Below are 23263 nucleotides of genomic sequence, written 5' to 3' on the forward strand. Positions count from 1 at the left end.
GCCCCTTCTCGGCCCGTTCAGCATTTTAATGAAATGTGGTCCCAGATCTTTCTTCAGTGTCTGATAGTATCTAGCTGTTAGGCCGTCTGGGCCGTGGCTTTTGCCTTTTGGCATTGTTTTAATAGCTGAGGAGAGCTCCTTAAGGGAAAATGGTTCATCTAGTACCTGAGCCGATTCGGTTGGGACTTTGTGGGAAAGATTGGCCCTCAAGTAGTCTTGTAGGTCGAGAGGCATCTGCTATGTCATTTGTAGTGTTGCATTGTTTTCCCTGACTATCTTTTACGCAGGCTATAAAGGATTTTTGGTGTTTAGTCTTCAGCGCCCGTGCCAGCAGTGTCCCGCTTTTATTACCATGGGCATAGAAAGAGCATCTCGTTAGTTGGGTTGCCCTATATGCGTGAAGGGACAAAAGGGATCTAAGTTCTATTCTGAGATCCGTTAGTTTGTGGAAGATTTCTTGTGTAGGGTTCTGTTTGTGCAGTGTTTTCTGCTCCTGTATGGCTGTCGTCAGGGCAGTCAGTTTGTGTGCACGTTCCTTTTTGATTCTGGATCCCCATTTGATCAGGAGTCCCCTAATTACCCCTTGTGTGCCTCCCAAACCCATGCGTCTGTGACATCAGCTGTTGTGTTTTCAAGGAAGTAATTGCGTAGGCTCGCCCGTAAATCCTTGATTACTCTTGGGTCGTCCAGGAGGGTCTAATTAAGTCGCCACTGTGAGCCACGGGAGGTGGTGCTTTGCAGTGATAAAGTTAGGAAGATCGGGGCATGGTCCGACCAAGTGATGTTACCTATACTTGCATCTTTTAACATGGGAAGATATCTGTGGCTTAGGTGGAACATATCAATTCTAGAATAACTTAGGGCGATTTGTGAGTAGTATGTGTAGTCCCTGTCTTGTGGGTGGGTTAGTCGTCAACAATCCATTAGCTGGTGTGCATATAGCGCATTCGCCAGGAGGGTACGTTGGCATCGCCGTTTGTCTGTGGTGTTGGTGGAGCTATCTATCGAGTGGTCTAGTACCATGTTCCAATCGCTTCCTACGACCACCACTCCCTCTGCAAAGCCCTCCAGTTTGTTCAAGTATGACCTAGCAAATGAGCCCTGATCTGTATTTGGCGCGTATATATTAGCCAACTTTACTAGCGTGCCTTGACATTTCCCCTTGACAAATAAGAATCTCCCACCTGGATCAACTTTCACGGTGGTTTCGGTGAGAGCTGCCTGTGTGTTTACCAAAATCGCTACCCCTCTAGATTCGCTTTTCCCATAATTGCTATAATAAGATTGTTGAATATGTTTAGACCGAATCCTAGGCTGTATGTCACCCCTGTAGTGCATTTCTTGAATAAATATGATGTCAGCTCTCTGTCGATTTCCTGAGCAAGCATACTGCATTTTTCAGGGGTGTTGAGTCCCCTCACATTAAGGGACATTAGGTTAATTTGTGCCATCATAGTAAAGTAATCGGTAGCACTGCTTTATATGGAGGAGTAGCCGCAGGGCTAGGTAGGCAACAGTTGTGGGGGCTACAAGGAGTTGGCGCTACACTTGAGGTAGACTCAGTCGTGTCCCCAAGTAAATACCTAAGCGCCTCTCTATGAGGGAGGGTGGTGCTCTGTCTGTCATGACAGGGCCTGAAAGGTGAATAGAGGAAATATCTGGGACTTACACGGAATGTGGCATATGATCCCCGTGAGGGGCCTATCACCGTGTCCCTTTAAATGCACCCGGGTCCGGGCTCCTGCGGGGCCCCTTAGTGTAACATCGATTCATACTTGTAAGATGTGGAGCCTTAGTGGCCTGGCTAACATTTGATAATATAAGTAATTGGCGGCAATATTACCATAAATAATTGCGGCTAAACAAAACAGAATCAGTCAAAACACATAAACCTGGTACGATTTTAGCAATCAAGAAGTTAGAAAAAGGATATGTTAGTATTTCACTTGTGGTTCTCAGGCCTCTTTATCTCTGGTTATGCTGGAGGTCTCAGATCCAGCCGTGGGTTGTCGCCTTCGTTTTCTTGGCGTTCTCTGCCATTTGGGTTTTTGCTGCAGCGGCGCCGCCATGTAATTAGATAGGCCAGTCCAATCTTCTATTGCGACGTGGGGTAGGTCCAGTGCCTGTTGGAAGTCAGGGACGTCTGTTGGTGTGGCTATAGTATGGGTTCCATTCTGGGTCGATACTGATAGGGCGAACAGAAAGTTCCACCGAAATTTGATCTGCCTCTCGAGTAGGGCCGCGGTGATCGGCTTAAGCGCCCGTCGGGCTTGTAGGGTAGAGGGTGAGAGGTCTTGGAAGATGGCCACTGAGTTCCCTCCAAACTTTAGGGCTTTGTTCTGTCGGGCCTTATGGAATATTTCCTCTTTCAGAGGGAAATTATGTGTGCGGCATATAAGGTCGCGTGGCTTATCCATTGGCAGTTGTTTGGGCCGCGCGACTCTGTGAGCTCTGTCAAATTGGATTGCTGTGTCAGTTGGCCTAGCGAGGATCTCATTAAAAAGGGTAGTCAGTACCTTAATAGGGTTTTCTGTGGTGCCCTCTGGGCACTCCGGGATTCCCCTCACCCTCAGGTTGTTCCGTCTCCCTCTGTTGTCCAGGTCGTCCAATTTTCTTTGAAGATAGACTATGGCCTCTGTGTGTTGATTTTGTGTGGTGTGGCATTCAGACCATAATCGTTCATAGGCTTGTACCCTGGTTCCCAGGTGTTGGACGTCTGCATTAACGGCCTATAACTTCTCGCTGAAAGTGTTCTCCAACCTCTGGAAAGTTTCCATGAGGTCTTTCTTCGAGGGCAGTTGGGTAAGTAGTGCCCTGATGTCAGTGTCGTCCACTGAGCCCTCTGATGGTGTTGGGCTGGGCGGCTGGCTGCCGCGTGTAGTGGTCACGGGCGCCATTTTGTTTGTCTGGTGAGGCTCCGATTGTTCCGTGAAGAACCTCCGCAAAGAAGACTTCACGGGTGGGTTTTCTGCAGCCGGGGTCCATTCCAGAAGTTTTATTGGAGAAACACTTGTCAAGCTGCAGTGTTTGCCGTGTTTCTCCAATAAAATTATCACACAGGTCAGCAAATATGGGCAGACTATGCAAACAGCAATGTTTCAGCACCCTGAACTTTTCGCAAACTCATCTAATTATGCGCTTGCAATATGCTTTCTGGGGACATTCCCTGGTGTCTCTCAACAGTCACTTGTCCACTCCTCTCCTTCCCTTCTTACTACCAGGCGGTAGCTCCTGGCATACAGTCTGGGACAGAGATAAATGTGGATCTAGTGAGTGCAGCAGAAAGGGAATATGGCACAGGTGAAGCAGCAAGAGCATTTCCACAGTGCGCAAAGTCATCTTTTTGTTATCTTTAAATACTTTTTATATATTTTTTTAAATCATTGGGCCTGCTCTAGTCATGTCTGCCTGTCTGTCTGTCTGTCTGTCCATCATCTATCTATCTATCTATCTATCTATCTATCTATCCATCTATTTGTCTGACATTCTGCCTCAATGTCTGTCTATCTATCTACCTCCATAGTTTGTATATTAGTTTACATTGTATCTGCAAGCACAGACATTTGCGCATCTCTTGCAGACAGCAGGATTAACCTCATAAAGAGATTTGGTTCTTCAAACAATATTTAGTCATCAATCAATCTAATACTTATGACAACGTTGTATCATCATGTGTATCTGTTGCAAAATCAGCATATATGCTCAGCTGTGCCATGTGTTAGAGGTAAACCGCATCTGGATTGCATTAATCTTAATCTGTCACATATTTCTGGCACTGATACCGTATAGAGTGAATAGTATGGGAATTTAAGATTCTGGTTATAAATTATTTATAAAAAGACACATTGTTACTATCATGAAACCAAAGATTAAAATGTATTATTTCAATAGAGTATTTTTGCTTTTATGGAATCTGCAGTTGATGAACAAATTTTACTATCAACGTGTCCTGATCACATGTTATTAATAGTATAATTAGGTAGTAGTATTATTCCAAAATGGCCTAGGGTACATTAGTAAAGAAATAAACAGCTTTTTTTTTTTTTTTTACTGAATGATCTTGTCCTTGAAATAAAAGTGCGTATGCCAAGCAAAAAGCCCACGCGTACACTATTATTGGAGATGAACACAGGGTACATACTAGGTTCTTCCTATATATGGCTCACTCAGATTCCTGGATCCACCCCCTCATGAAGTCACTCTGTTACGTGTTTCACCCACCTCCAGGCCACATCAGGTCTGACCTACTTTTATTTCAAGTGAGCAGTTTGCAATTTTTGTGTGAATAAAGCTACTTTTATACTGTGCCTTTGAAGATTTCCTGGTTGTGTCTTCTATACAGTGAATGCCCATAGAAGATTGCACTACAACTTTGGACATCTAATTGTGGGACCTATTCCATCAAAATAGATGCATCTCTCACCTACAGCCCGGGTTAATAGGGCTCTGGGAATATATTTTCCTGATATATGGATTAATATTGTTACGTATTAGATTTTAGCACAGCACACGTTTTGGCTTATAAAAATATCTCCCCAACCAGATTCAATTGAAAATGAAAATATCCGGTTACTTAAGAGCACTGCCATCCTGTGCCTTGTCCTCTTCGCTCATGTCCCTGCCTTATGCTTGGCAGTACCTCGGTTTGGCTTAATTTCCTCTAGCATATTTATGCATTCTGGGTTCCTTCCATTACAAACCTGATAATATCTGTGTGGGGTGACCAGTGTGTAGATGTGTGTGTGTATTGCATGAGGGTGCATATCTATGTCTGTTTTTGTCTTGGAATGTGTATTGGTACGGTGGCAAGAAAAAGTGAAGGCTTTGGAACTAGTTAGTTTTATGCATGAATTGGTCATAAAATGGCATCTCATCTTCATCAAAGTCACAAGTATAGATAAACACAATGTGCATAAGCAACACACAAACAACTATAATATTTTAGGTCTTTATTGAACACATCCTATTAAACATTCATAGCGCTGGTTGATCCTCTAATAGCAGCAATAACCACAGCCAAGCATTTCCAGTAGCTACAGATTAGACCTGCACAATGTTCAGGAGGAATTTTGGCTCACTCTTCCTTACAAAACTGCTTTAGCTCAGCCATATTCTTAGGATGTCTGATGTGACCTCTCTTGAGGTCATTCCACAGTAGGGATGTGCATGGGCAAAATATTCGGTTCGGTTTGGCATTCCGAAATTCAGGACTTCGGCACTTCGGAACTTCGGGACTTCGGCTATTTGGTTCAGTTCGGCACTTCCGAAATTCGGGACTTGGGCACTTCAGTTCAGTTCGGGACTCCAAAACTTCGACACTTCGGAACTTCGGCACTTCGGGACTTTAGATATGTTCTCTTAGTAGATAACTCCCTAATTCCCACTGTATTAGGGAGCTATCTACCAAAAGGCTGAAAGACCTAAATTGGTCTTTCAGTCAAATTTACTAATACTAAGTAAAGATTCTGCCATACTATACCGCATGTAGGGGCATGTCTAGTAAGTGTCCCCTCCTCCCAAGCCCCCACCCGTGCCCTGAGCGGCGGATGGGGGCCCTAAATTAGAATAAGGGGGGCCTATTGTCCTCCCCCTGGCCTCCACCCCTAAGCAGCAGATGAGGGCCTTAAATACCAATATGGGGGGGGACCTATTGTCCTCCCCCATAGCCTCCACCCCTGAGTGGCGGCCCTAAATGCCAGTAAGGGGGGACCTATTGTCCTCCGCCCCAGCCCCCAACCCTGAGCGGCGGGTGGGGGTCCTAAATTAGAATAAGGGACGGGACCTATTGTCCTCCCCCTGGCCCCCACCCCTGAGTGGTGGGTGGGGGCCCTAAATTAGAATAAGGGACGGGACCTATTGTCCTCGCCCCACCCCCAACCCTGAGCGGCGGGTGGGGGGGCCTAAATTAGAAAAAGGGGGGCCCTAAATAAAAATGTTACCCCCCCAGGTGACTAGGGGTCCACAAACCCCTAGTCACTCTCCTCCCAAAAAAATTAATTAACCCCTACCTACCCCCCTCACCCTAAAAATAGTGAGGGGGAACAATAACTAAGCACCTGTAAAAAAAAGAAATAATACTTACCATTTGATATCTTCTTTTTTTCTAAAATCTTATTTTTTCAGCCCCAAAAAAGGCCAAATAAAAAAACATAATACCCGTCGCACTTTAGAAAAAATTATGTTTTTTTTTATTTGGCCTTTTTTGGGCTGAAAAAGGAAGATTTTAGAAAAAAGAAGACATCAAATGGTAAGTTTTCTTTCTTTTTTTACAGGTACTTAGTTATTGTTCCCCCTCACTATTTTTAGGGTGAGGGGGGTAGGTAGGGGTTTATTAATTTTTTGGTGGAGGGGGGTGACTAGGGTTTTGTTGACCCCTAATTACCTGAGGGGACTACCATTTTTATTTATTGCCCCCAAGGGTGGGGTCTGGGGGAAAGACAATAGGTCCCCCTCCTTATTCTGATTTAAGGCCCTTACCCGCCGCTCAGGTTGAGGGCCGGGGGTTAGGACAATAGGTCCCCCCCTTATTCTGATTTAGTGGGGGCCAGGGGGGACATGATAGGTTCCCCCCATTGTCATCCAGGGCCCCCACTCTCCGCTCAGGAGTGGGAGCCGGGGGGTCAACAGGTTCCCCCTTTAGATTAAAAGCCCCCAATCGCGCGGCACGGATGGGGACTCAGGAGGGGGAACACTTGTTTTTTTTTTGTTTTTGTTTTAACAGTGAGTATAGTGAGTAGGGCAGAATTGACTAATTTAAGTACCCACTGTCACTCCTGTTGTGTGAAGAGTTGAAAGCTTTACTTACTGTACAGCTCACATTGATCCAGTCTCTGTTCTGTCCTTTTTTCTGTTTGGCTAAGATCATCAATAGATATGCCAATCTAATACTTTCCATACATGGCAAAAGTCTCTATGAGACTTTCTGATTGATATAACCATGTTTTACTCGGCTATTGGGGCGAAGCGCCTCCAATGACTATTAGGGTAACATGTTAACCCTACAATTAAAACAAATCTGTTCCTGCAAAAGAGCAATGTTTTTTTATTGAATGGCTAAAACTACAGACACATGGCTCCCATACCACTTCATTGAGATGAAGTAGTTTGGGTGTTATAGTGCCCTTTTAAGTAAGCGTTAATATTAGGAAGTTCTCCAGCTGCTTGGAGAAAACATTTTAAAAAAATAGCCTGCAATAATGTTGGTACTTTCTTGCTGCTCAGGACCACTTTCCCTCCTCATATCTTTGCAGAATTGAATAAAGAGGAAGTTGACACTGGCTTTATAAAATGCAGGTGGTAGCTGGATGCGCAGAACACATAGCAGAGATTTTAGACTAGTGTTTCTTGTTAGAGAATATAGTCTTCTCAATCTGCTGGATGTACAGTATTCCATGAACGAGCTTCACTTATTTGGCAAACTTCGTGTGTGTTCTAGAAAGACGTGCATTCGTTTTTGTACGAATGCAATTTCGTCCAAAAATTCAGTTTTTTTCGTATTTGTTTACTGAAACGTAAACAAAAGCCCTACATTCGAAATATAAACGAAACGAAAGGGCAAATGCCGAATGCATTACCTTTTTGTAAAATTTATTTCCTTTAATAGACTCCGTGCTGCAGGGAAATTAACCCCCACTGCACAGAGAAATAACAGTGCGCATGCGTGAAAAAACAAAACAAGGAGGGAGCCAAGGAGGTATATATGGTCCCCTCCATTATTTATGTATTTGGGGTCCCCACCCGCCGCTAACGGGTGGGGACCAGGGGGGACATTAGGTTAGGACCTGGGGGGGACATTAGATCCCCCCATTATTTATTTATTTTGGGTCCACACCAGCCGCTCATCGGTGGGGACCAGGGAGAACATTAGGCCCCCCCTTTAATTAATTATGGTCCCCACCCGCTGCTTAAGGGTGGGGACCAGGGTGACATTAGGTCCCCCCCACTCACCGATCATGGGTGGGGACCTGGGGGGGAAATTAGGTCCCCCCTTTTATTAATTAGGGTTCCCACCCACCGCTCATGGATTTGGACCTGCGGGGGACATAAGCCCCCCATTATTTATGTATTTATTTATTTAGGGTCCCCACCCGCCGCTAATGGATGGGGACCAGGTATGACATTAGGTCCCCCCTTAAATAATTAGGGTCCCCCCATTACTTATTTATTTCAGGTCCCCACCCGCCGCTCATCGGTGGGGACCAGGGAGGACATTAGGTCCCCACTTTAATTAATTAGGGTCTCCACTCACCGCTCATGGGTAGGGACCTGGGGGGCACATTAGGTCCCCCTTTTGTTAATATGTTAATTGTGATCGCTTCTAGCTGCTCTAAGGGTATTGCAGTGATGCCTCAATGTCGAGGCATCTTGAAATACCTCTCCTGACTGCCAGGCCACCGAGTGATCGCTCCCCAGGAGCGAACACTTCCGGGTTGCCCGACGGGGTGCCCGGCAGTGTAGCAGAGCACCAGAAGCCATCAGGCAGGCTTCTGATGCTCTGCCTGTGAGATGAGTGCCTCAAGGGGTCGAGGCACTCAGTGAAGACTTAAGGAAATGTAATGAAATACACTCAGTACAGAGTTATTGAGTAAATCCCATCTATACCACAATTTAATATCTATCAAGACTTACAGAATAGTTTTACAAATGTGACATATAGCTAAATAACATTCCATTTCAGCACAGGGTATACAGGGACAGGATTGTGATGACAGCACAGTGTAGCATTTGGTTCCTAATAGGTTAATGGAGGCAGTCCATTCCCTAGGGAAAGTCTGTATAACACAACCACCTCCAGTTAATGTAATGGTGCTGGACTGGCTACTTGTTTTAATGTTATATTATTTGATCTTAAGAACTGTGATGGGTCACCTGGCACCCTGACTGGGCACCTTTTCCAACAGATGCTTACTAGCTGATGCCGAGGACCATGGGCTTAAATACACATTAATTGCCGTTCAGGAGCGGAGCTGTTAAGCCATGCTCAGTCAGGCCACCCCCCCCCCCCCCCCAGAACCCTCAATCTTTCTAGTATTAGTCACACGTAGAAATTGGTGAAACTCTGATTACAGTGATTCAAATTACATCACTACAAACACTGCCTAAAGCCACTTCAAGAATGAGTCATTTTTCTAAGCGAAATTGGCAGTTCATGAACCTTGTTAGCTGTTAATAGGAAAGTAGATTTTTTTTCTGTATAATTTGAATTAATTTGTTCAATTCATTTTTCATTTAAAGTATATAGCATTTACTAGAATATAATGTGCCATTGAATCTAATGCGCATTCAAAATTAGAACACTGGCAGAAAAATGTTTTCATTGGCGAATGTAACGTGTATTTGTACAATAAGATACTGCTATACAACATATAGGTCGATAAGTAAGGATTGCCCTCTGACCAGCAGCGCGAAATTCCCATTCGCATTGCGACAAAGATGAGAAACACAGTTTTACTCTACACAGAAACCAAGTCTCTCATCTATATAGCAGAGATGCAAATGTGAATTTTGCCCTGCCAAATGTCGCCCCAGCGAATTCGCGTTGTATGCCCGTTGTGTCTAATCCATCATTCTTAAAAAATCTAATATGCCATCAAATCTAATGCACTTTCAAATTTTGGAGACTTCATTTTGCCAATAAAAGTGCGCGTTAGATTCGAGTAGATACGATATTTAATATTAAACCTTTAAAAAATACAAATTGCAATCTTTCCAGGCTATAGAATATTTGCTGGGGCATCAAAAAGATAATTTAATATTCCCCCTTAAGACCACATTAGATCACACACTAATTGCTGCAGAATAAACCTCATATTCGTGATATCGATATTAACATTTGTCTATCAAGAAACTAAATATTCTTTAACTTTGTTATGAAGCATATCAGCAGTTGCATAACTGGAAAAAAAATAAATAAAAATCTCACACAAATAATAATTGGGTTTCCTATTTAAAAGTTTAATTTGGCTTGATGTGGCGATGGCATGCACAGGTATTGAGGCTACTTGGAGCTCAGTGGCCTTGTAAAGCCAAAATAATAAAACAATCAGGTCATTTTAATTGTAAGCTTAGAAATGGGAGGAGTACTATCCTGCTAGAGTCTATAAATATTATTATTTTTGCTTTGGTGACTCAGTGCAGGTTTCTGGGCTCTATGTGGTAAAAGGAAGTTGGGAATTGGTATTATTGTATCATTAAGTGAGAAGAATGCAGATGATTTATCCTGAGTTGTAAAAACAAGCAATACAATCGTGTTAGTCATATAATAATAACTCTTCGTAACTATCATAAAATATCAAAATATTTACTCAAAACAGATAAAAACATTGAATAGTTAATCATTCCACAACTGATCTGAACAATCAACTAAATCAGATTTTACATAGAATGTGTTTCCTCCTCATGGAGCTTAATCAAATTGTACAAGGAAATTCCCCAAACAAACATTGGAACCCTTGATGGAAAATGCATTATTTCCTAATGATGAATTGTGAATTGTGTCTTTTCTGCACCAGTTTTGTCCATTAGAATTGCCATATCAAATACTATATGATAATGCTGGAGTTACAGGCGTGAGAAAGACTGAACTTTATGGATGCATGTTTCTTTTCAGCTATGTAACTACCATATCACTGAGCACCTATATAGGAGAAGACTAATAACATGATTTAGATTATTTTGATTATTATCTTGTCACTTCTCTATAAATCCCCTTTCCCCCCAACCTTTTTTTCTTTTTAGCAATTTTTTTTTTTTTAGCAATAGTTCATGGTTGCACCAACAAAGCCTCAGAATTGACTTTGTAACTCTTTCCAGGTAGATATACATACGCAACTAGTTCCAAGAAATGTTCATGAATTTGTTTTGATTGTGGCATAATCTGTTTAACCTGTGCCCTGATAACTTAAATCTGATAGCAAGGACCAACATGTTTTTAATCCCTGCATCACCATTTCCGTTATCTCTTAATGTGAGCTTGTAATCCATTTGGATTCCACAAATAAGGTGTCATAATATCACTTATAGTGTACTGAAATAACCATTTAGGACGCAACTGTCATGTTTAAGGTTGCAGTGGGAATTTGATGTCCAGCACTATGAATGAAGAATGGTTCCATTCCGTTATAGGGGCCACCTTGTGGATCTGGAACAGCATGCAGAGAAACTACAATCTCTCCACGTACCCATCTCCTCTGTTGCCACAGACAATCAGGAGCTTGTGGCATTGTTCTTCCGGCACTGCGCAGAATGCTGATGGATTCTAAGATACTATTTGCTTTGCATGTGGTGCTGGCAATTATCACTCATAAGGGCATCGTTAGGGGGTAGGTGGCTGACTCAGGCTAGCGCCCTATGTGGACCTCCAAAAAGCCCTGGGTCTAAAAATTGTCATTTATTGCTGTTAGACCTTCGTCCTGGGGGAAATAACAATGTGTGTGTCACATAACTTTTCTAATTCATCCCTAGACTACAGCCAAAGTACCCAAATCCGTTTCCAGACTGGCACCTAAACTTCCTTCATGTGCTGAACTGTTATATAACAGTATATATATATATATATATATATATATATATATATATATATATATATGTGTGTGTAAAGGTCAGTGTATCTGTGAGTGTTTAAGTGTGTATATGTGCAATATTGTGTGTATATGTGTAACAGTATGTGTGTGTGTATCTGTGAATATGTGTAAGTTTCTGTGCATATGAGAAACTGTGTATCATATTTGCGAGTGGATAATTGTGCATATATTATTTTTAATAATATATATATGCAGTTTCAAGAAAAAGTATGTGAACCCTTTGGAATGATATGGATTTCTGCACAAATTGGTCATAAAATGTGATCTGATCATCATCTAAGTCAAAACAATAGAGAATCACAGTCTGCTTAAACTAATAACACACAAAGAATGAAATGTTGCCATGTTTTTATTGAACACACCATGTAAACATTCACAGTGCAGGTGGAAAAAGTATGTGAACCCCTAGACTAATGACATCTTCAAGAGCTAATTGGAGTGAGATGTCAGCCAAATGGAGTCCAATCAATGAGATGAGATTGGAGGTATTGGTTACAGCTGCCCTGCCCTATAAAAAACACACACCAGTTCTGGGTTTGCTTTTCACAAGAAGCATTGCCTGATGTGAGTGATGCCTAGCACAAAAGAGCTCTCAGAAGACCTACGATTAAGAATTGTTGACTTGCATAAAGCTGGAAAGGGTTATAAAAGTATCTTCAAAAGCCTTGCTGTTCATCAGTCCACAGTAAGACAAATTGTCTATAAATGGAGAAAGTTCAGCACTGCTGCTACTCTCCCCAGGAGTGGCCGCCCTGTAAAGATGACTGCAAGAGCACAGTGCAGACTGCTCAATGAGGTGAAGAAGAATCCTAGAGTGTCAGCTAAAGACTTACAAAAGTCACTGGCAAATGCTAACATCCCTGTTGGCGAATCTACAATACGTAAAACACTAAACAAGAATGGATTTCATGGGAGGATACCACAGAGGAAGCCATTGCTGTCCAAACAAAACATTGCTGCATGTTTACAGTTTGCACAAGAGCACCTGGATGTTCCACAGCAGTACTGGCTAAATATTCTGTGGACAGATGAAACCAAAGTTGAGTTGTTTGGAAGAAACACACAACACTATGTATGGCGAAAAAGAGGCACAGCACACCAACATCAAAACATCATCCCAACTGTGAAGTATGGTGGTGGGGGAATCATGGTTTGGGGCTGCTTTGCTGCGTCAGGGCCTGGACGGATTGCTATCATCGAAGGAAAAATGTATTCCCAAGTTTATCAAGACATTTTGCAGGAGAACTTAAGGCCATCTGTCTACCAGCTGAAGATCAACAGAAAATGGGTGTTGCAACAGGACAATGACCCAAAGCATAGAAGTAATTCAACAACACAATGGCTTAAACTGAAGAAAATACGCCTTCTGAAGTGGCCCAGTCAGAGTCCTGACCTCAACCCAATTGAGATGCTGTGGCATGACCTCAAGAAAGCGATTCACACCAGACATCCCAAGAATATTGCTGAACTGAAACAGTTCTGTAAAGAGGAATGGTCAATAATTACTCCTGACCTTTGTGCACGTCTGATCTGCAACTACAGGAAACGTTTGGTTGAAGTTATTGCTGCCAAAGGAGGTTTAACCAGTTATTAATCCAAGGGTTCACATACTTTTTCCACCTGCACTGTGAATGTTTACATGGTGTGTTCAATTAAAACATGGCAACATTTAATTTTTTGTGTGTTATTAGTTTAAGCAGACTGTGATTGTCTATTGTTGTGACTTATATGATCAGATCACATTTTATGACCAATTTATGCAGAAATCCATATCTTTCCAAAGGGTTCACATACCTTTTCTTGCAACTGTGTGTATATATATATATATATATATATTTATTTGTGCTCGGAATTTTTTTTTTTTTTTTGTAAATATGATTTTTATTTGTTATTTTCAAATTTTTCAACAAGCAAGGAAATAGAAGTTGGGACTCGCAGGTCCAAGTTATAACTCGTGAAATCATTATCGTCAGTTGCATAGATTTACATTGTTACATGGGCACATGCGCCCCTTCTTGCTGAGGACTCGCAGGTCCTTTATTGAATACAGTCTTGCATTATCTGTCAGATTTCTAAGTATTATGCTCAGTTTGTATATACCTATAAGTACTGTGTTCTCAGTACCTGTAGTAATTTGTATCATCCTCAGCGTTTCTCGTACTCGTGGGTGTGGATTCGTAGATCCATCATGTCTGCTGTTTCCCGTGTCTCTCTTTTTGTGTCTGTGTGTCGACCTGTGTGTGTCGTGTTACTTTGTGTAAATGTGGGGTGTGGTAGGCCCTAAGGCAGCCGGGGTCACCGCCCACTCCGTTCCGCTTCTCTAAAGTTCTCGTATGTCTTTTACCTATGAATATTACGTGTCCTGAATGTAGGGGTCGTATCACCCTCCCCGGTATCTTGGGGGTCTAATCAGGGCCCCCTTGTGGGTATTCCACCTCCTCCCTCCAGCTTCCCTCCTGAGGATTTTTTTTGTTTTGTTTTTCTTGCCTGTCTAACTGATGCCCTAGTAGTGTCCCCATCACTTGTGGCGCTCAAGGGGTTGAGGCGTCCTCTTGGTCCCCTATCCTGGTGTATGTTGTAATTGGTAGTCCCGATACGTGTATGTTGGGGTTGAGGTGTGGTGCCTTTGTATTAGGTGGTTATTGTATTAGTCTTCAGTATCCAGTGCGTCCATGTGTTGAGGTATTTTTGGTAGGTGTCATTTGCTGTGTTATGGAGTTCTTCCAAGGAACGTAGTTCCTCCATGTGTGTGAACCATACCTTTAGTGGGGGGGCGACTGTCTGTTTCCAATATAAAGGTATCAGTGCCTTCGCTATGTTCAGTATGCGGATAGTAAGTGATTTCTTATATGCGGACCTTGGGGTCTGGGTATGATGAAGCAGCATAGCTGCCGGTTGGAATGGCGGCGGGTCGTCTGTGTATTGGCAGATTATTTTGTGTATTGCTCTCCAGTAGGGGGTTATCTTATGGCACTCCCACCAAATGTGTATGAGTGTACCTTGTTCCTCCTCGCATCGCCAGCAATGGGAGGGGTGTGTTGTGATTCGTGCATGTAATGATGCAGGGGTGTAGTACCATTGAGTCAGTAATTTATATGCTGTTTCTTGGGTCCTGCTATAACTGGAGCAATGATGTGTTAAGTAGCATATCTTCTCCCATTCTCCTTTGTCCAATGAGTGACCTATAGCCATTTCCCACTTCCCCATGAATCTCGGTTGTTCCGTTGGTGTGAGAGTGAGTAGCATGTTGTATATGATGGAGACCCCGTGTACCAACGGGCCGGGGTCTAGGCAGATTTTCTCAAATGTGGTAGTCGCCCTCGTCAGTATTGGGCCTTGTGGGAGGGATGCTATGTAACTCCTTATCTGTCTATATTTGAGGTGTGTCATAAGGGTGTGCTCAGGTTGCCCCCGTAGGTCGTCTAGTGTCTTAGGGCCCTCCGGTGTGAGTGTGTGCATAAGTCTGGGCAATGGTTCCCGAATTAAGTCTTTGAATGTCCTCGGGTCAGTACCCGGTGGGAAGTTAGAGTTATACGTAAGTGGTAGTAGAGGGCTAGGGTACGTGGTTAGGCCATGTTTCCCTTTTGAGCGGTTCCACTCCTGTAAGGTCGCTTTCGTGTAAGGAGAGTGTGTGGCGTTCCCTGTTGATGCCCCAGGCGGTATCCAGGGTAGCACCGCGACCGTTTCCATAGCTTGTGTGTGCCCGGTTTAGTCCATTCCACTATCCTCATGAGGTGGCATACCCTATAGTATAGGGTGAAATCTGGCAACGCCAGACCCCCCTGTCTTTCGGCTGTGTTAACAGGGCGTGGCCGACCCTAGGTTTTTTCCCGTTCCATACATATTGGATCAGGGCTGTACGTATCGCTGCGAAAAATGAGCGTGGGATCTGAATTGGGATAGTTTGGAACAGGTAGAGAAGGCGCGGTAGAAAGTTCATTTTCGCTACCTGTATCCTACCCAACCACGATATATGGGGGTGTGCCCATTCCTGCATCTCTGATCGCAACTTCACTAGTATAGTGGCAAAATTTTCTTTAAATAGGTCCCCCTCCCTCCTTGTTATCCAGATACCCAGATATTTAAGTTTCTGTGTCGCCCATTGGAACGTGTAATGCTGTCTCAGGGGTTCCGCCCTGCGCTGTGGGATATTTATGTTCAGTATGAAAGATTTATTTAAGTTAATTTTCAAATTAGAAAGCCTCCCGTATTCCTGAAAGGCTTTCAATATGTTTGGGAGGGATATTTCGGGGTTAGTCACATAAAACAGGAGCTCGTCGGCATATGCCGCGACTTTATGGTGGGTCTCCCCCGTCGTCATCCCTGTAATATCTGGATTGTCTCTAACGGCCGCTAGCAACGGTTCCAGAGCTAAAACGAAGAGGATCGGGGACAGGGGGCATCCCTGACGTGTGCCGTTTAGTATGTCAAATGGCTCCGATAGGGCACCATTGACTATCACATGTGCAGATGGTTGTGTATACAATGCCTCTATCCACCCCCTGATGCCCGAGCCCAGACCCATGTGGGTTAAGGTCTGGAACAGGTATCTCCAGCTCACCCTGTCGAAGGCCTTCTCCGCGTCCGTGGATAGCAGGAGAAGGCCCCCGGCAGTGCGTCTACCCCTATGTATCAAAGCGAGGGTCCTTATTGTGTTTTCGCGGGCCTCTCGCCCCGTCACGAAACCCACCTGGTCTGGATGCACCAGGGTGGGTACGTGTGGCTGTAGCCTGTTTGCTAATATTTTGGTCAGGAGTTTGAGATCACTATTTATCAAGGAGATAGGACGGTAACTCCCGCAATGTTCCCTATCTTTTCCTTCTTTAGGTAGAATGGTTATGTGTGCTGTCAGAGATTGTTTGGGGAGCGTGTGACCCTCCTTAATGGCGTTAAACGTTGTAATGAGTGGGATATATAAAATATCCGCGTATGTTTTGTAGTAGCACAGTGGTAGTCCGTCTGGGCCCGGGCTTTTACCCGTCTTTGTCTGTTTCACTGCTTGCGTTAGTTCATCTAATGTTATTTCCCTGTCCAGGAGTTCAGCTGTGTCCCTGTCTAGTGTCGGTGTCGGATGGATTGTGAGATAGTCCCTTATTGATTCGGTTAGTCGAACGTCCGCTTGCTGTGTGTGTGGTCTGGGAAGTGCGTAGAGGTTCGCGTAATATGCTCTAAGTGCCTCCTGTATCTTGCGAGGCTGTCTGTGTAGAGTGTTCCTACTGTCCCTTATGCGGTCTATGTACGTCTGCTGTCTGCGTTTGGCTAACATGCGTGCCAGTAGCCTGCCACTCTTGTTGCCATGCAGTGCGAAAAAGGCTTTATGTCGTAATGCGTCCCGGTGGTATTTTGTCTGTAATAATTTAGTCAGTTCCCTCCGTAGTGAAAGTAGTTGGTTTTGGTGTTCTGGTGTCTGTTGGGTTTTGTTCAGGTTGTCTATCTCCCTTATTTTTCTCAGGGTGTCTGTCATGGCCACTTCCCTTTGTTTCTTCAGTATGGCGCTTTTCTGGATGAAATGACCCCTGATCACACTCTTGTGCGCCTCCCACATGATCGTCGGGGATGTTTGGGATGGTGTGTTTGTATTCTCGGAGGGTTGCGTCGATATCCGATTTTACCTCCGGTACGGATAGGAGGTGCTCATTAAGCCTCCATTTAGCTACCCTAGGCCTATAGAGTGGGGATGTCATCGTGAGCGTGACTGGGGCATGATCCGACCACGTGGCCGTGCCATGTTCCACTTGTAAGATGAGGGGGAGATGATAATGCGTCAGAAAGAAATAATCTATTCTGGTGTATGAATTGTGGGGAGAGGAGAAGAACGTATAATCCCTCTCGTCTGGGTGGTTGGCCCTCCAACTGTCTACTAATTCGTATTTGGACATGAGGTGTTTGAGCGTGGTTAGGTGTTGTGCTGGTACCTGTGAGGTGCCCGTGGATGTGTCCCATTTCGGGTCAAAGGCCAGGTTGAAGTCCCCGCCCAATATTAGTGTGCCCTCCGTGAACCCTCGAATCCTACGGAGTATTACGGCGAGGAACTTGTGATGTCTCTGATTGGGGGCATAAATATTAGCGAAAGTGTAGGTCTGTCCCGCTATCGTCCCTTTCAGTAGTAGTATATATCTGCCCTCCCTGTCCGTCTGTAGGCCCTGTTCTTGGAATGGGATACCCTTGTGTATCAGGATCGCCGTCCCTCTAGCCTTTCCCCCATGATAGTCACTGTAGTATCCTGTGGGGTAGTGGTGATTATGTAGCTTTGGTCTGGCCCCTTCTTTGAAGTGCGTTTCCTGAATGAATATTATGGATGCCCTAGCGGCTTGGAAATCTCTCATGGCTGCTGCTCTCTTTTCGGGTTTGTTTAGGCCCCTCGCATTTATAGTAACCAGCATGAGATTAGCTGGGGTTAGTGACATGTTAAGCGGAGTCTTTGCGGACCCGTGCCCCGGCCGCCTCGGGTCGAGTGGGAAATAGGGTTTGTGTTGTGTCAGGTGTGTGTATGTGAGTGTGTGGTGTAATGTGTCCGCCGGTTATTCGGCATTAGGGTTGTTGCGTCTCAGTGGTCGTGAGGGCCCTCTTCCGCCCTTGGGTGTAATATGTCGACCACTGGTAATTGGCGCCTGTCCCTCGTGGGAGTGGTTGGAAGGCCGGAGCCTTATCTGTATGTGTTCGGTACTAACCGAGTTGGTCGCGGTACGACCCTCTCCTTGGTGTTACCTTGTGTCTCTACCAAAGTCCCGTGAAGTCCCCCCTAGGCTCCGTGTGATGGTGTGGGTGTTGCTCGTCCTCGCCCGTGTGCGTATGCCTTGCCAGTTTGGAATCGATACCTCATATAATGCAATCTAACAATAAACATAAGCATTAAAGTCAAAGCATTAACATTAACAATAATATTAGCAATAGGTTTAGTCATTTGCAATAATATCAAGCCCTTTCGGTTCAATCGCCGTTCCCAGGGATCCCTCATCGAATATATTATTATATACAGGTATATGGCAACCAGCCGTGTGGTTTCCTTCCCCTCCAGCCCCGCTCCCTCCGGCCCCATCCCCCCACCCCCCCTTGGTTCTGTCCTCTCCGGCCCTCCCGTATGGTGTTCCTGTATGAGCATCTCCTTTCTTACCCGCCCTCCCGCTGAGCTCTTGAGCAGTTAGCAATTTGACACCCTTATCACCTCCTAACCGGGGTACCTGTCCGTTCACCCAGGTCCCCCCCCGAAAACTTGCCACATACCCCCCGTTGTAGTTGGGTCCCCCCGGCCTGCTCCTGAGTAGGTCATCACTAGGCCACCATGGGGGGGGGGGCGGTTGCCCGCGCCGGTCGCTTATCTATCTCGCGTCTCTCCACGCTGTCAACCCTGCACCTTGAACCTTTGCACTCTTCCCCCTCCACCCGCCTCCTGCCTCCCAACACCCCACTGTATTAGGATACTGTGGACAGGTAGTCTCTTGGGTAATAGGTCCCGGCCATTGAAGTGCGGTATTTGCTGTCCCTAGGACGGGTAGTGATACCCCATGAGTAGTGTCCCTATGCTCTAGTTCCAGTGCCTTCAGCGTGTGCTTATCAGGTGCTGCTCTGTGTACGGATGAAATGTCCTTGAGTAGCGTGGAGCGTCGAGTCCCTCAAAGTTCATGTAAATGTGCCACACGGTCTGTGCTTCTCCGGTGCCGGTGATGACTTGGGTTCGGTGAGGTCAGGGTGTGGAGCCGGTGGGAGATGTCACGTCGAGTCAGGTCCAGGCTGTGTTGTCGACTGTTTCCCCCTCCTCTTATAGGCCTCGAGGGCCGATCGCCTGTTGGCGGGTGATCTTCGGGGTCCGATTGTCAGCCGTATGTGGTCTAGGGCCCTGGGGGGGGGGGTGTATAGGGCCAGGGGATCCGGCCATAGTAGCGGGGCCGGTGTGATCTGTAGTTACCTCCCCAGGGCGTCCAAGTCCGCCATGTCTTTTACCATAAATGGGCCTCGTGGTGTGTGGGCCTGCAATCCAGTCGGAAAGCACCAGCGGTATTTGATCTTATTGGCCTGCAATTGCCTGGTGAATGGGCGTAATGCCCTGCGGTAGGCTAGCGTGGTGGGAGAGATGTCCGGGTAAAGTTGGATCTCGGTGTTGCCCATTAGTACTCTGTCCGTTTCCCTGGCTTTACGTAGAATTTCTTCTTTCAACTGGTAGTCCGTCAGGCAACATATAGCATCTCTGGGCAGGCTCCCCGGAGGGCCTTTTGGCCTAAGCGCCCGATGTGCTCTCACCATGATTATAGGGGTTTGCGGGGCGCAGCCCAGTATTTTGTTGAAGATCCCCTCCAGGGTGGTCTGGATAGGGGCGGTTTCGTCCAGGTCCTCCGGGATCCCACGGACCCTGATGTTCTGCCTTCTTCCCCTATTATCGAGGTCCTCCAGGTGGTGTGCTATCTGTTGTAGCCGTTGGGTGGTGAGCCGGATGGTCCCTGTGTTTGCAGACTGCGCCGCTTGCATGTGGTCGCAGTCCGCCTCGAGCTGGGAGACCCTTTGGTGTAGGCCGCTGAATTCCTCCCGCATGGCCTGCAGTTCTTCCGTGATAGAGGCCCGGAGGCTGTTGTTCGCCTCCGCCAGGTCCGATCTGGTGGGTAAGTTGCGGAGGATGCTGATCCATTCCGGGCTCGGGTCCGGGGTCGGGTACGGCATCGGCGTCCCTGCTAGTGTCTCCTCGCCGTGTAGGGAGGGTGGTGAGAGGGCCCCTCTCGAGGCGGTCGAGTCATTTGAGGCCTGTGTTTCTTCCTCCGCCTGGGCCGTTAAGAATCGCCGCATGGAGGAGGTCGATGCACCCCTCGGGGTGTCGGCGGGCTTGGATGAGTGCGGTACCTTGTTAGATTTGCCAATTTTCGGGTCAATTGGGTGCTATTGGCGAGGTTTTGCTGGGAGCCTTGAGGGGAGCTGCGGGTTTACGCCGCCATCTTCTTCGGCTTCCAAGCCACGCCCTGTGCTCGGGATTTTAATACGTAATAGATAGTATCTGTGAGCAAAGTTGGTTGTGGTGTGCCGAAACCAATGTATGAGTGGGCCTGTAAATAAAAGAGGGCCCACCAAGGAGAATGTATTTGTAACAGGGTATAGGTGGGTGGGGACAATCAGCTGAACGGCAGAGGTGAGTAGGGGCTGGGAGTTTAAGTAGGGGACTTACTCCTGCCCCAAATTCAGGCCTAATGGCCTTTCTACTTGTGCTCAGAATTTTAATACTTAATAGATAGTATCTGTGAGCAAAGTTGGTTGTGGTGTGCCGAAACCAACGTACGAGTGGGCCTGTAAATAAAAGACGGCAAAAGATAAATTCGAGAAAATACACACTTTATTGCATTTTACAAGACCAAGTTCCTGAAAGCTTGACGAAGCTCTTTCTCCGGTTGTGGAATATATGCATTATATATGGAGGATTTCCATCGCCCCAGTCTCTTGATGATGTGGACCGGTGTGTTTGTGCTAGAGGCTGATGAGGCGACTCCTATGCGGAAGGAGTGCCCGGAGAATGTAGCCGGGTTGAGTCCGAGCTTAGATAACAGAGTTCTGACATGTGACATGAATTTTGTCGTGGTAAGCGGGTGCCCTTGTAGTGTTAAGAGCGGAGAGTCTGGTAGGTGTGCGTGAAGAGTTAACCGTAGGTGGTCTAGTACCTTGACCGGACACCAGGCATTATCAGTAGGGAAGAGAGGAATTATCGTAGGGTGTAGTGACTGATTGGTTTTAGTTGTAGGGATCAAAAGTAGGTAGTGGTCCTCTATCTTAGTGAGGTGTGGTGTTTTAAGGCTTAGCGTGATATCTCCTTGACAAACCACGGTGAACTCTCTAGGTCTGAGAAAACCATAGAAAGCGAGATATATAGCAGATTTGATCACCGTATTTGTGTTGTGATCGAATGGGGCTGTGTCAAGGAGATTGCTAAGTGATCTGAAGATCGGCCCATCTATAGGTAATCTAGTGATAGTGAGTGGAGGTGAAACCTTTGATATACCTTTCAGAACCTTTTTAATGGGGTATGATGACAAGAAAGGAGTGTTGTTAGGAAAATTGGTGAGGCTGTGGTGCTGAACCCCGGTGAGGTAAAGTTTAATGGTGTTATGAGAAAGTTTAAGGTGTAGGTGGCAGAAAGAGGAAAAAGCCACCATGGTTTGAATAGAAAAGTCACCTTGTAGACCGAATTCTGTGGTGAATTTGTTAAATATGGTAAGTGCCCTATTGTAAGGGATAGCAGTGTTGGGTGATAGTGCTTGGTGAGTGAGTGATGCAAGAGTGTGCTTAATCCAAGATTAGTTCGTGAAACCGTGGTGTCCTGGATGGCTGTAGGTGAGCCGTTGGGAGTGCCTGAGAGAATGCCTGGAATTGAGAATGAAAAAGAGCGTAAATGCGAAATACATACTAAGTGAAACAGACCGGATGCTGCCAACCAGGTCAACTTGCGAACCAGCCGCATGATGGTTATGGATGATGAGCGCCCTTTGTTAACGATTTCGCAAGTCGCCGATTTATCTGAGTAGCATTTTACTGCCTTGCCAGACCAGAGATGACCCCAGGTGTGTGCGGCCGCCACAATGGGGTAAATTTCGAATAGTGCTGAGGTCTCCCTGAATCCTGGCAAGGCATCCGTCTCAGTGGGCCAGTGGCCCCTAAACCAGTGGTTCCCGAAAATGGCAGCAAAACCGGTGTTGGCTGCTGCGTCTGTGTGGATGATGGGTGAAGAGGTGGAGAGAGGGGGGATAAACATGGAGATACCATTCCAGTCTTCCAAAAACTTCCCCCACATAGCTAAGTCAGCTTTGGCGTGGGGGTCCAAAGAAACTGGGCAGGAGTCCGGCACTCCGTTGAGCAGGCAAAGAAGTCTGGATATGAAAGACCTTCCCTGCGGGATGATGCGCATGGCGAAGTTCATGGATCCCAGAAGGGACTGAAGTTCCCTCCTGGTGCAAACATCATTCCGCAGGAACATGTCTATCTCCCCTCTCAATCGTGACAGTTTGTCGTGGGGAAGGCTGGCTCTGAGGTTAACAGAGTCCAGCTCTATCCCCAAAAAGGTAAATTTAGTTGTGGGGCCTATAGTTTTAGCTGGGGACAAAGGGACTCCAAGTGTTGCAAATAGTGCTGTAGTACTTCTGATTGCAGTGGGTGTTTGTGACCCTGGCTCTATCAGTAAAAAGTCGTCTAGATAGTGAATAATGGAGTGACACCTGATGACGTTCAGAAGCAGCCAGTATAGTGACTCGGCGAAAATGTCGAACAGTTTTGGGCTGCTTCGAGAACCGAAAGTGAGTCGTGTTTAGAAGTAATATTTCCCTCGCCATTTACCACCGTGTAAGTGCCAGAGTGAGGGGTGCATGGGTAGTAATTTAAACGCATTTGTGATGTCTGTTTTGCTGAGCCAGGGTCGATTACCAGAGGATATGATGGACTGTATGGCGTCATCGATGGTTACGTACTGAAGTGAGAATTTGTCTGCTGGAATGAGTGCATTTATGCTTGGAACAAAAGAGGAGTGCGGTGCCGATAAATCAATAACTAGACGTTTTTTATTAGAATATTTGTGAATAGCAATACCAATGGGGTTAGTGCGCCCGGAGGAAAATAGTGATGAGGTGAAGGGCCCGATCATGAAACCATTGGTGATTTCAGAGGAAATGAGAGTGTCTATGGAGGCTGGGTCTAGACGTGCTGACTGGAGATTAGGA

Source organism: Pelobates fuscus, chromosome 5 (genome assembly GCF_036172605.1).
Source record: "Pelobates fuscus isolate aPelFus1 chromosome 5, aPelFus1.pri, whole genome shotgun sequence".
Taxonomy (NCBI): domain Eukaryota; kingdom Metazoa; phylum Chordata; class Amphibia; order Anura; family Pelobatidae; genus Pelobates; species Pelobates fuscus.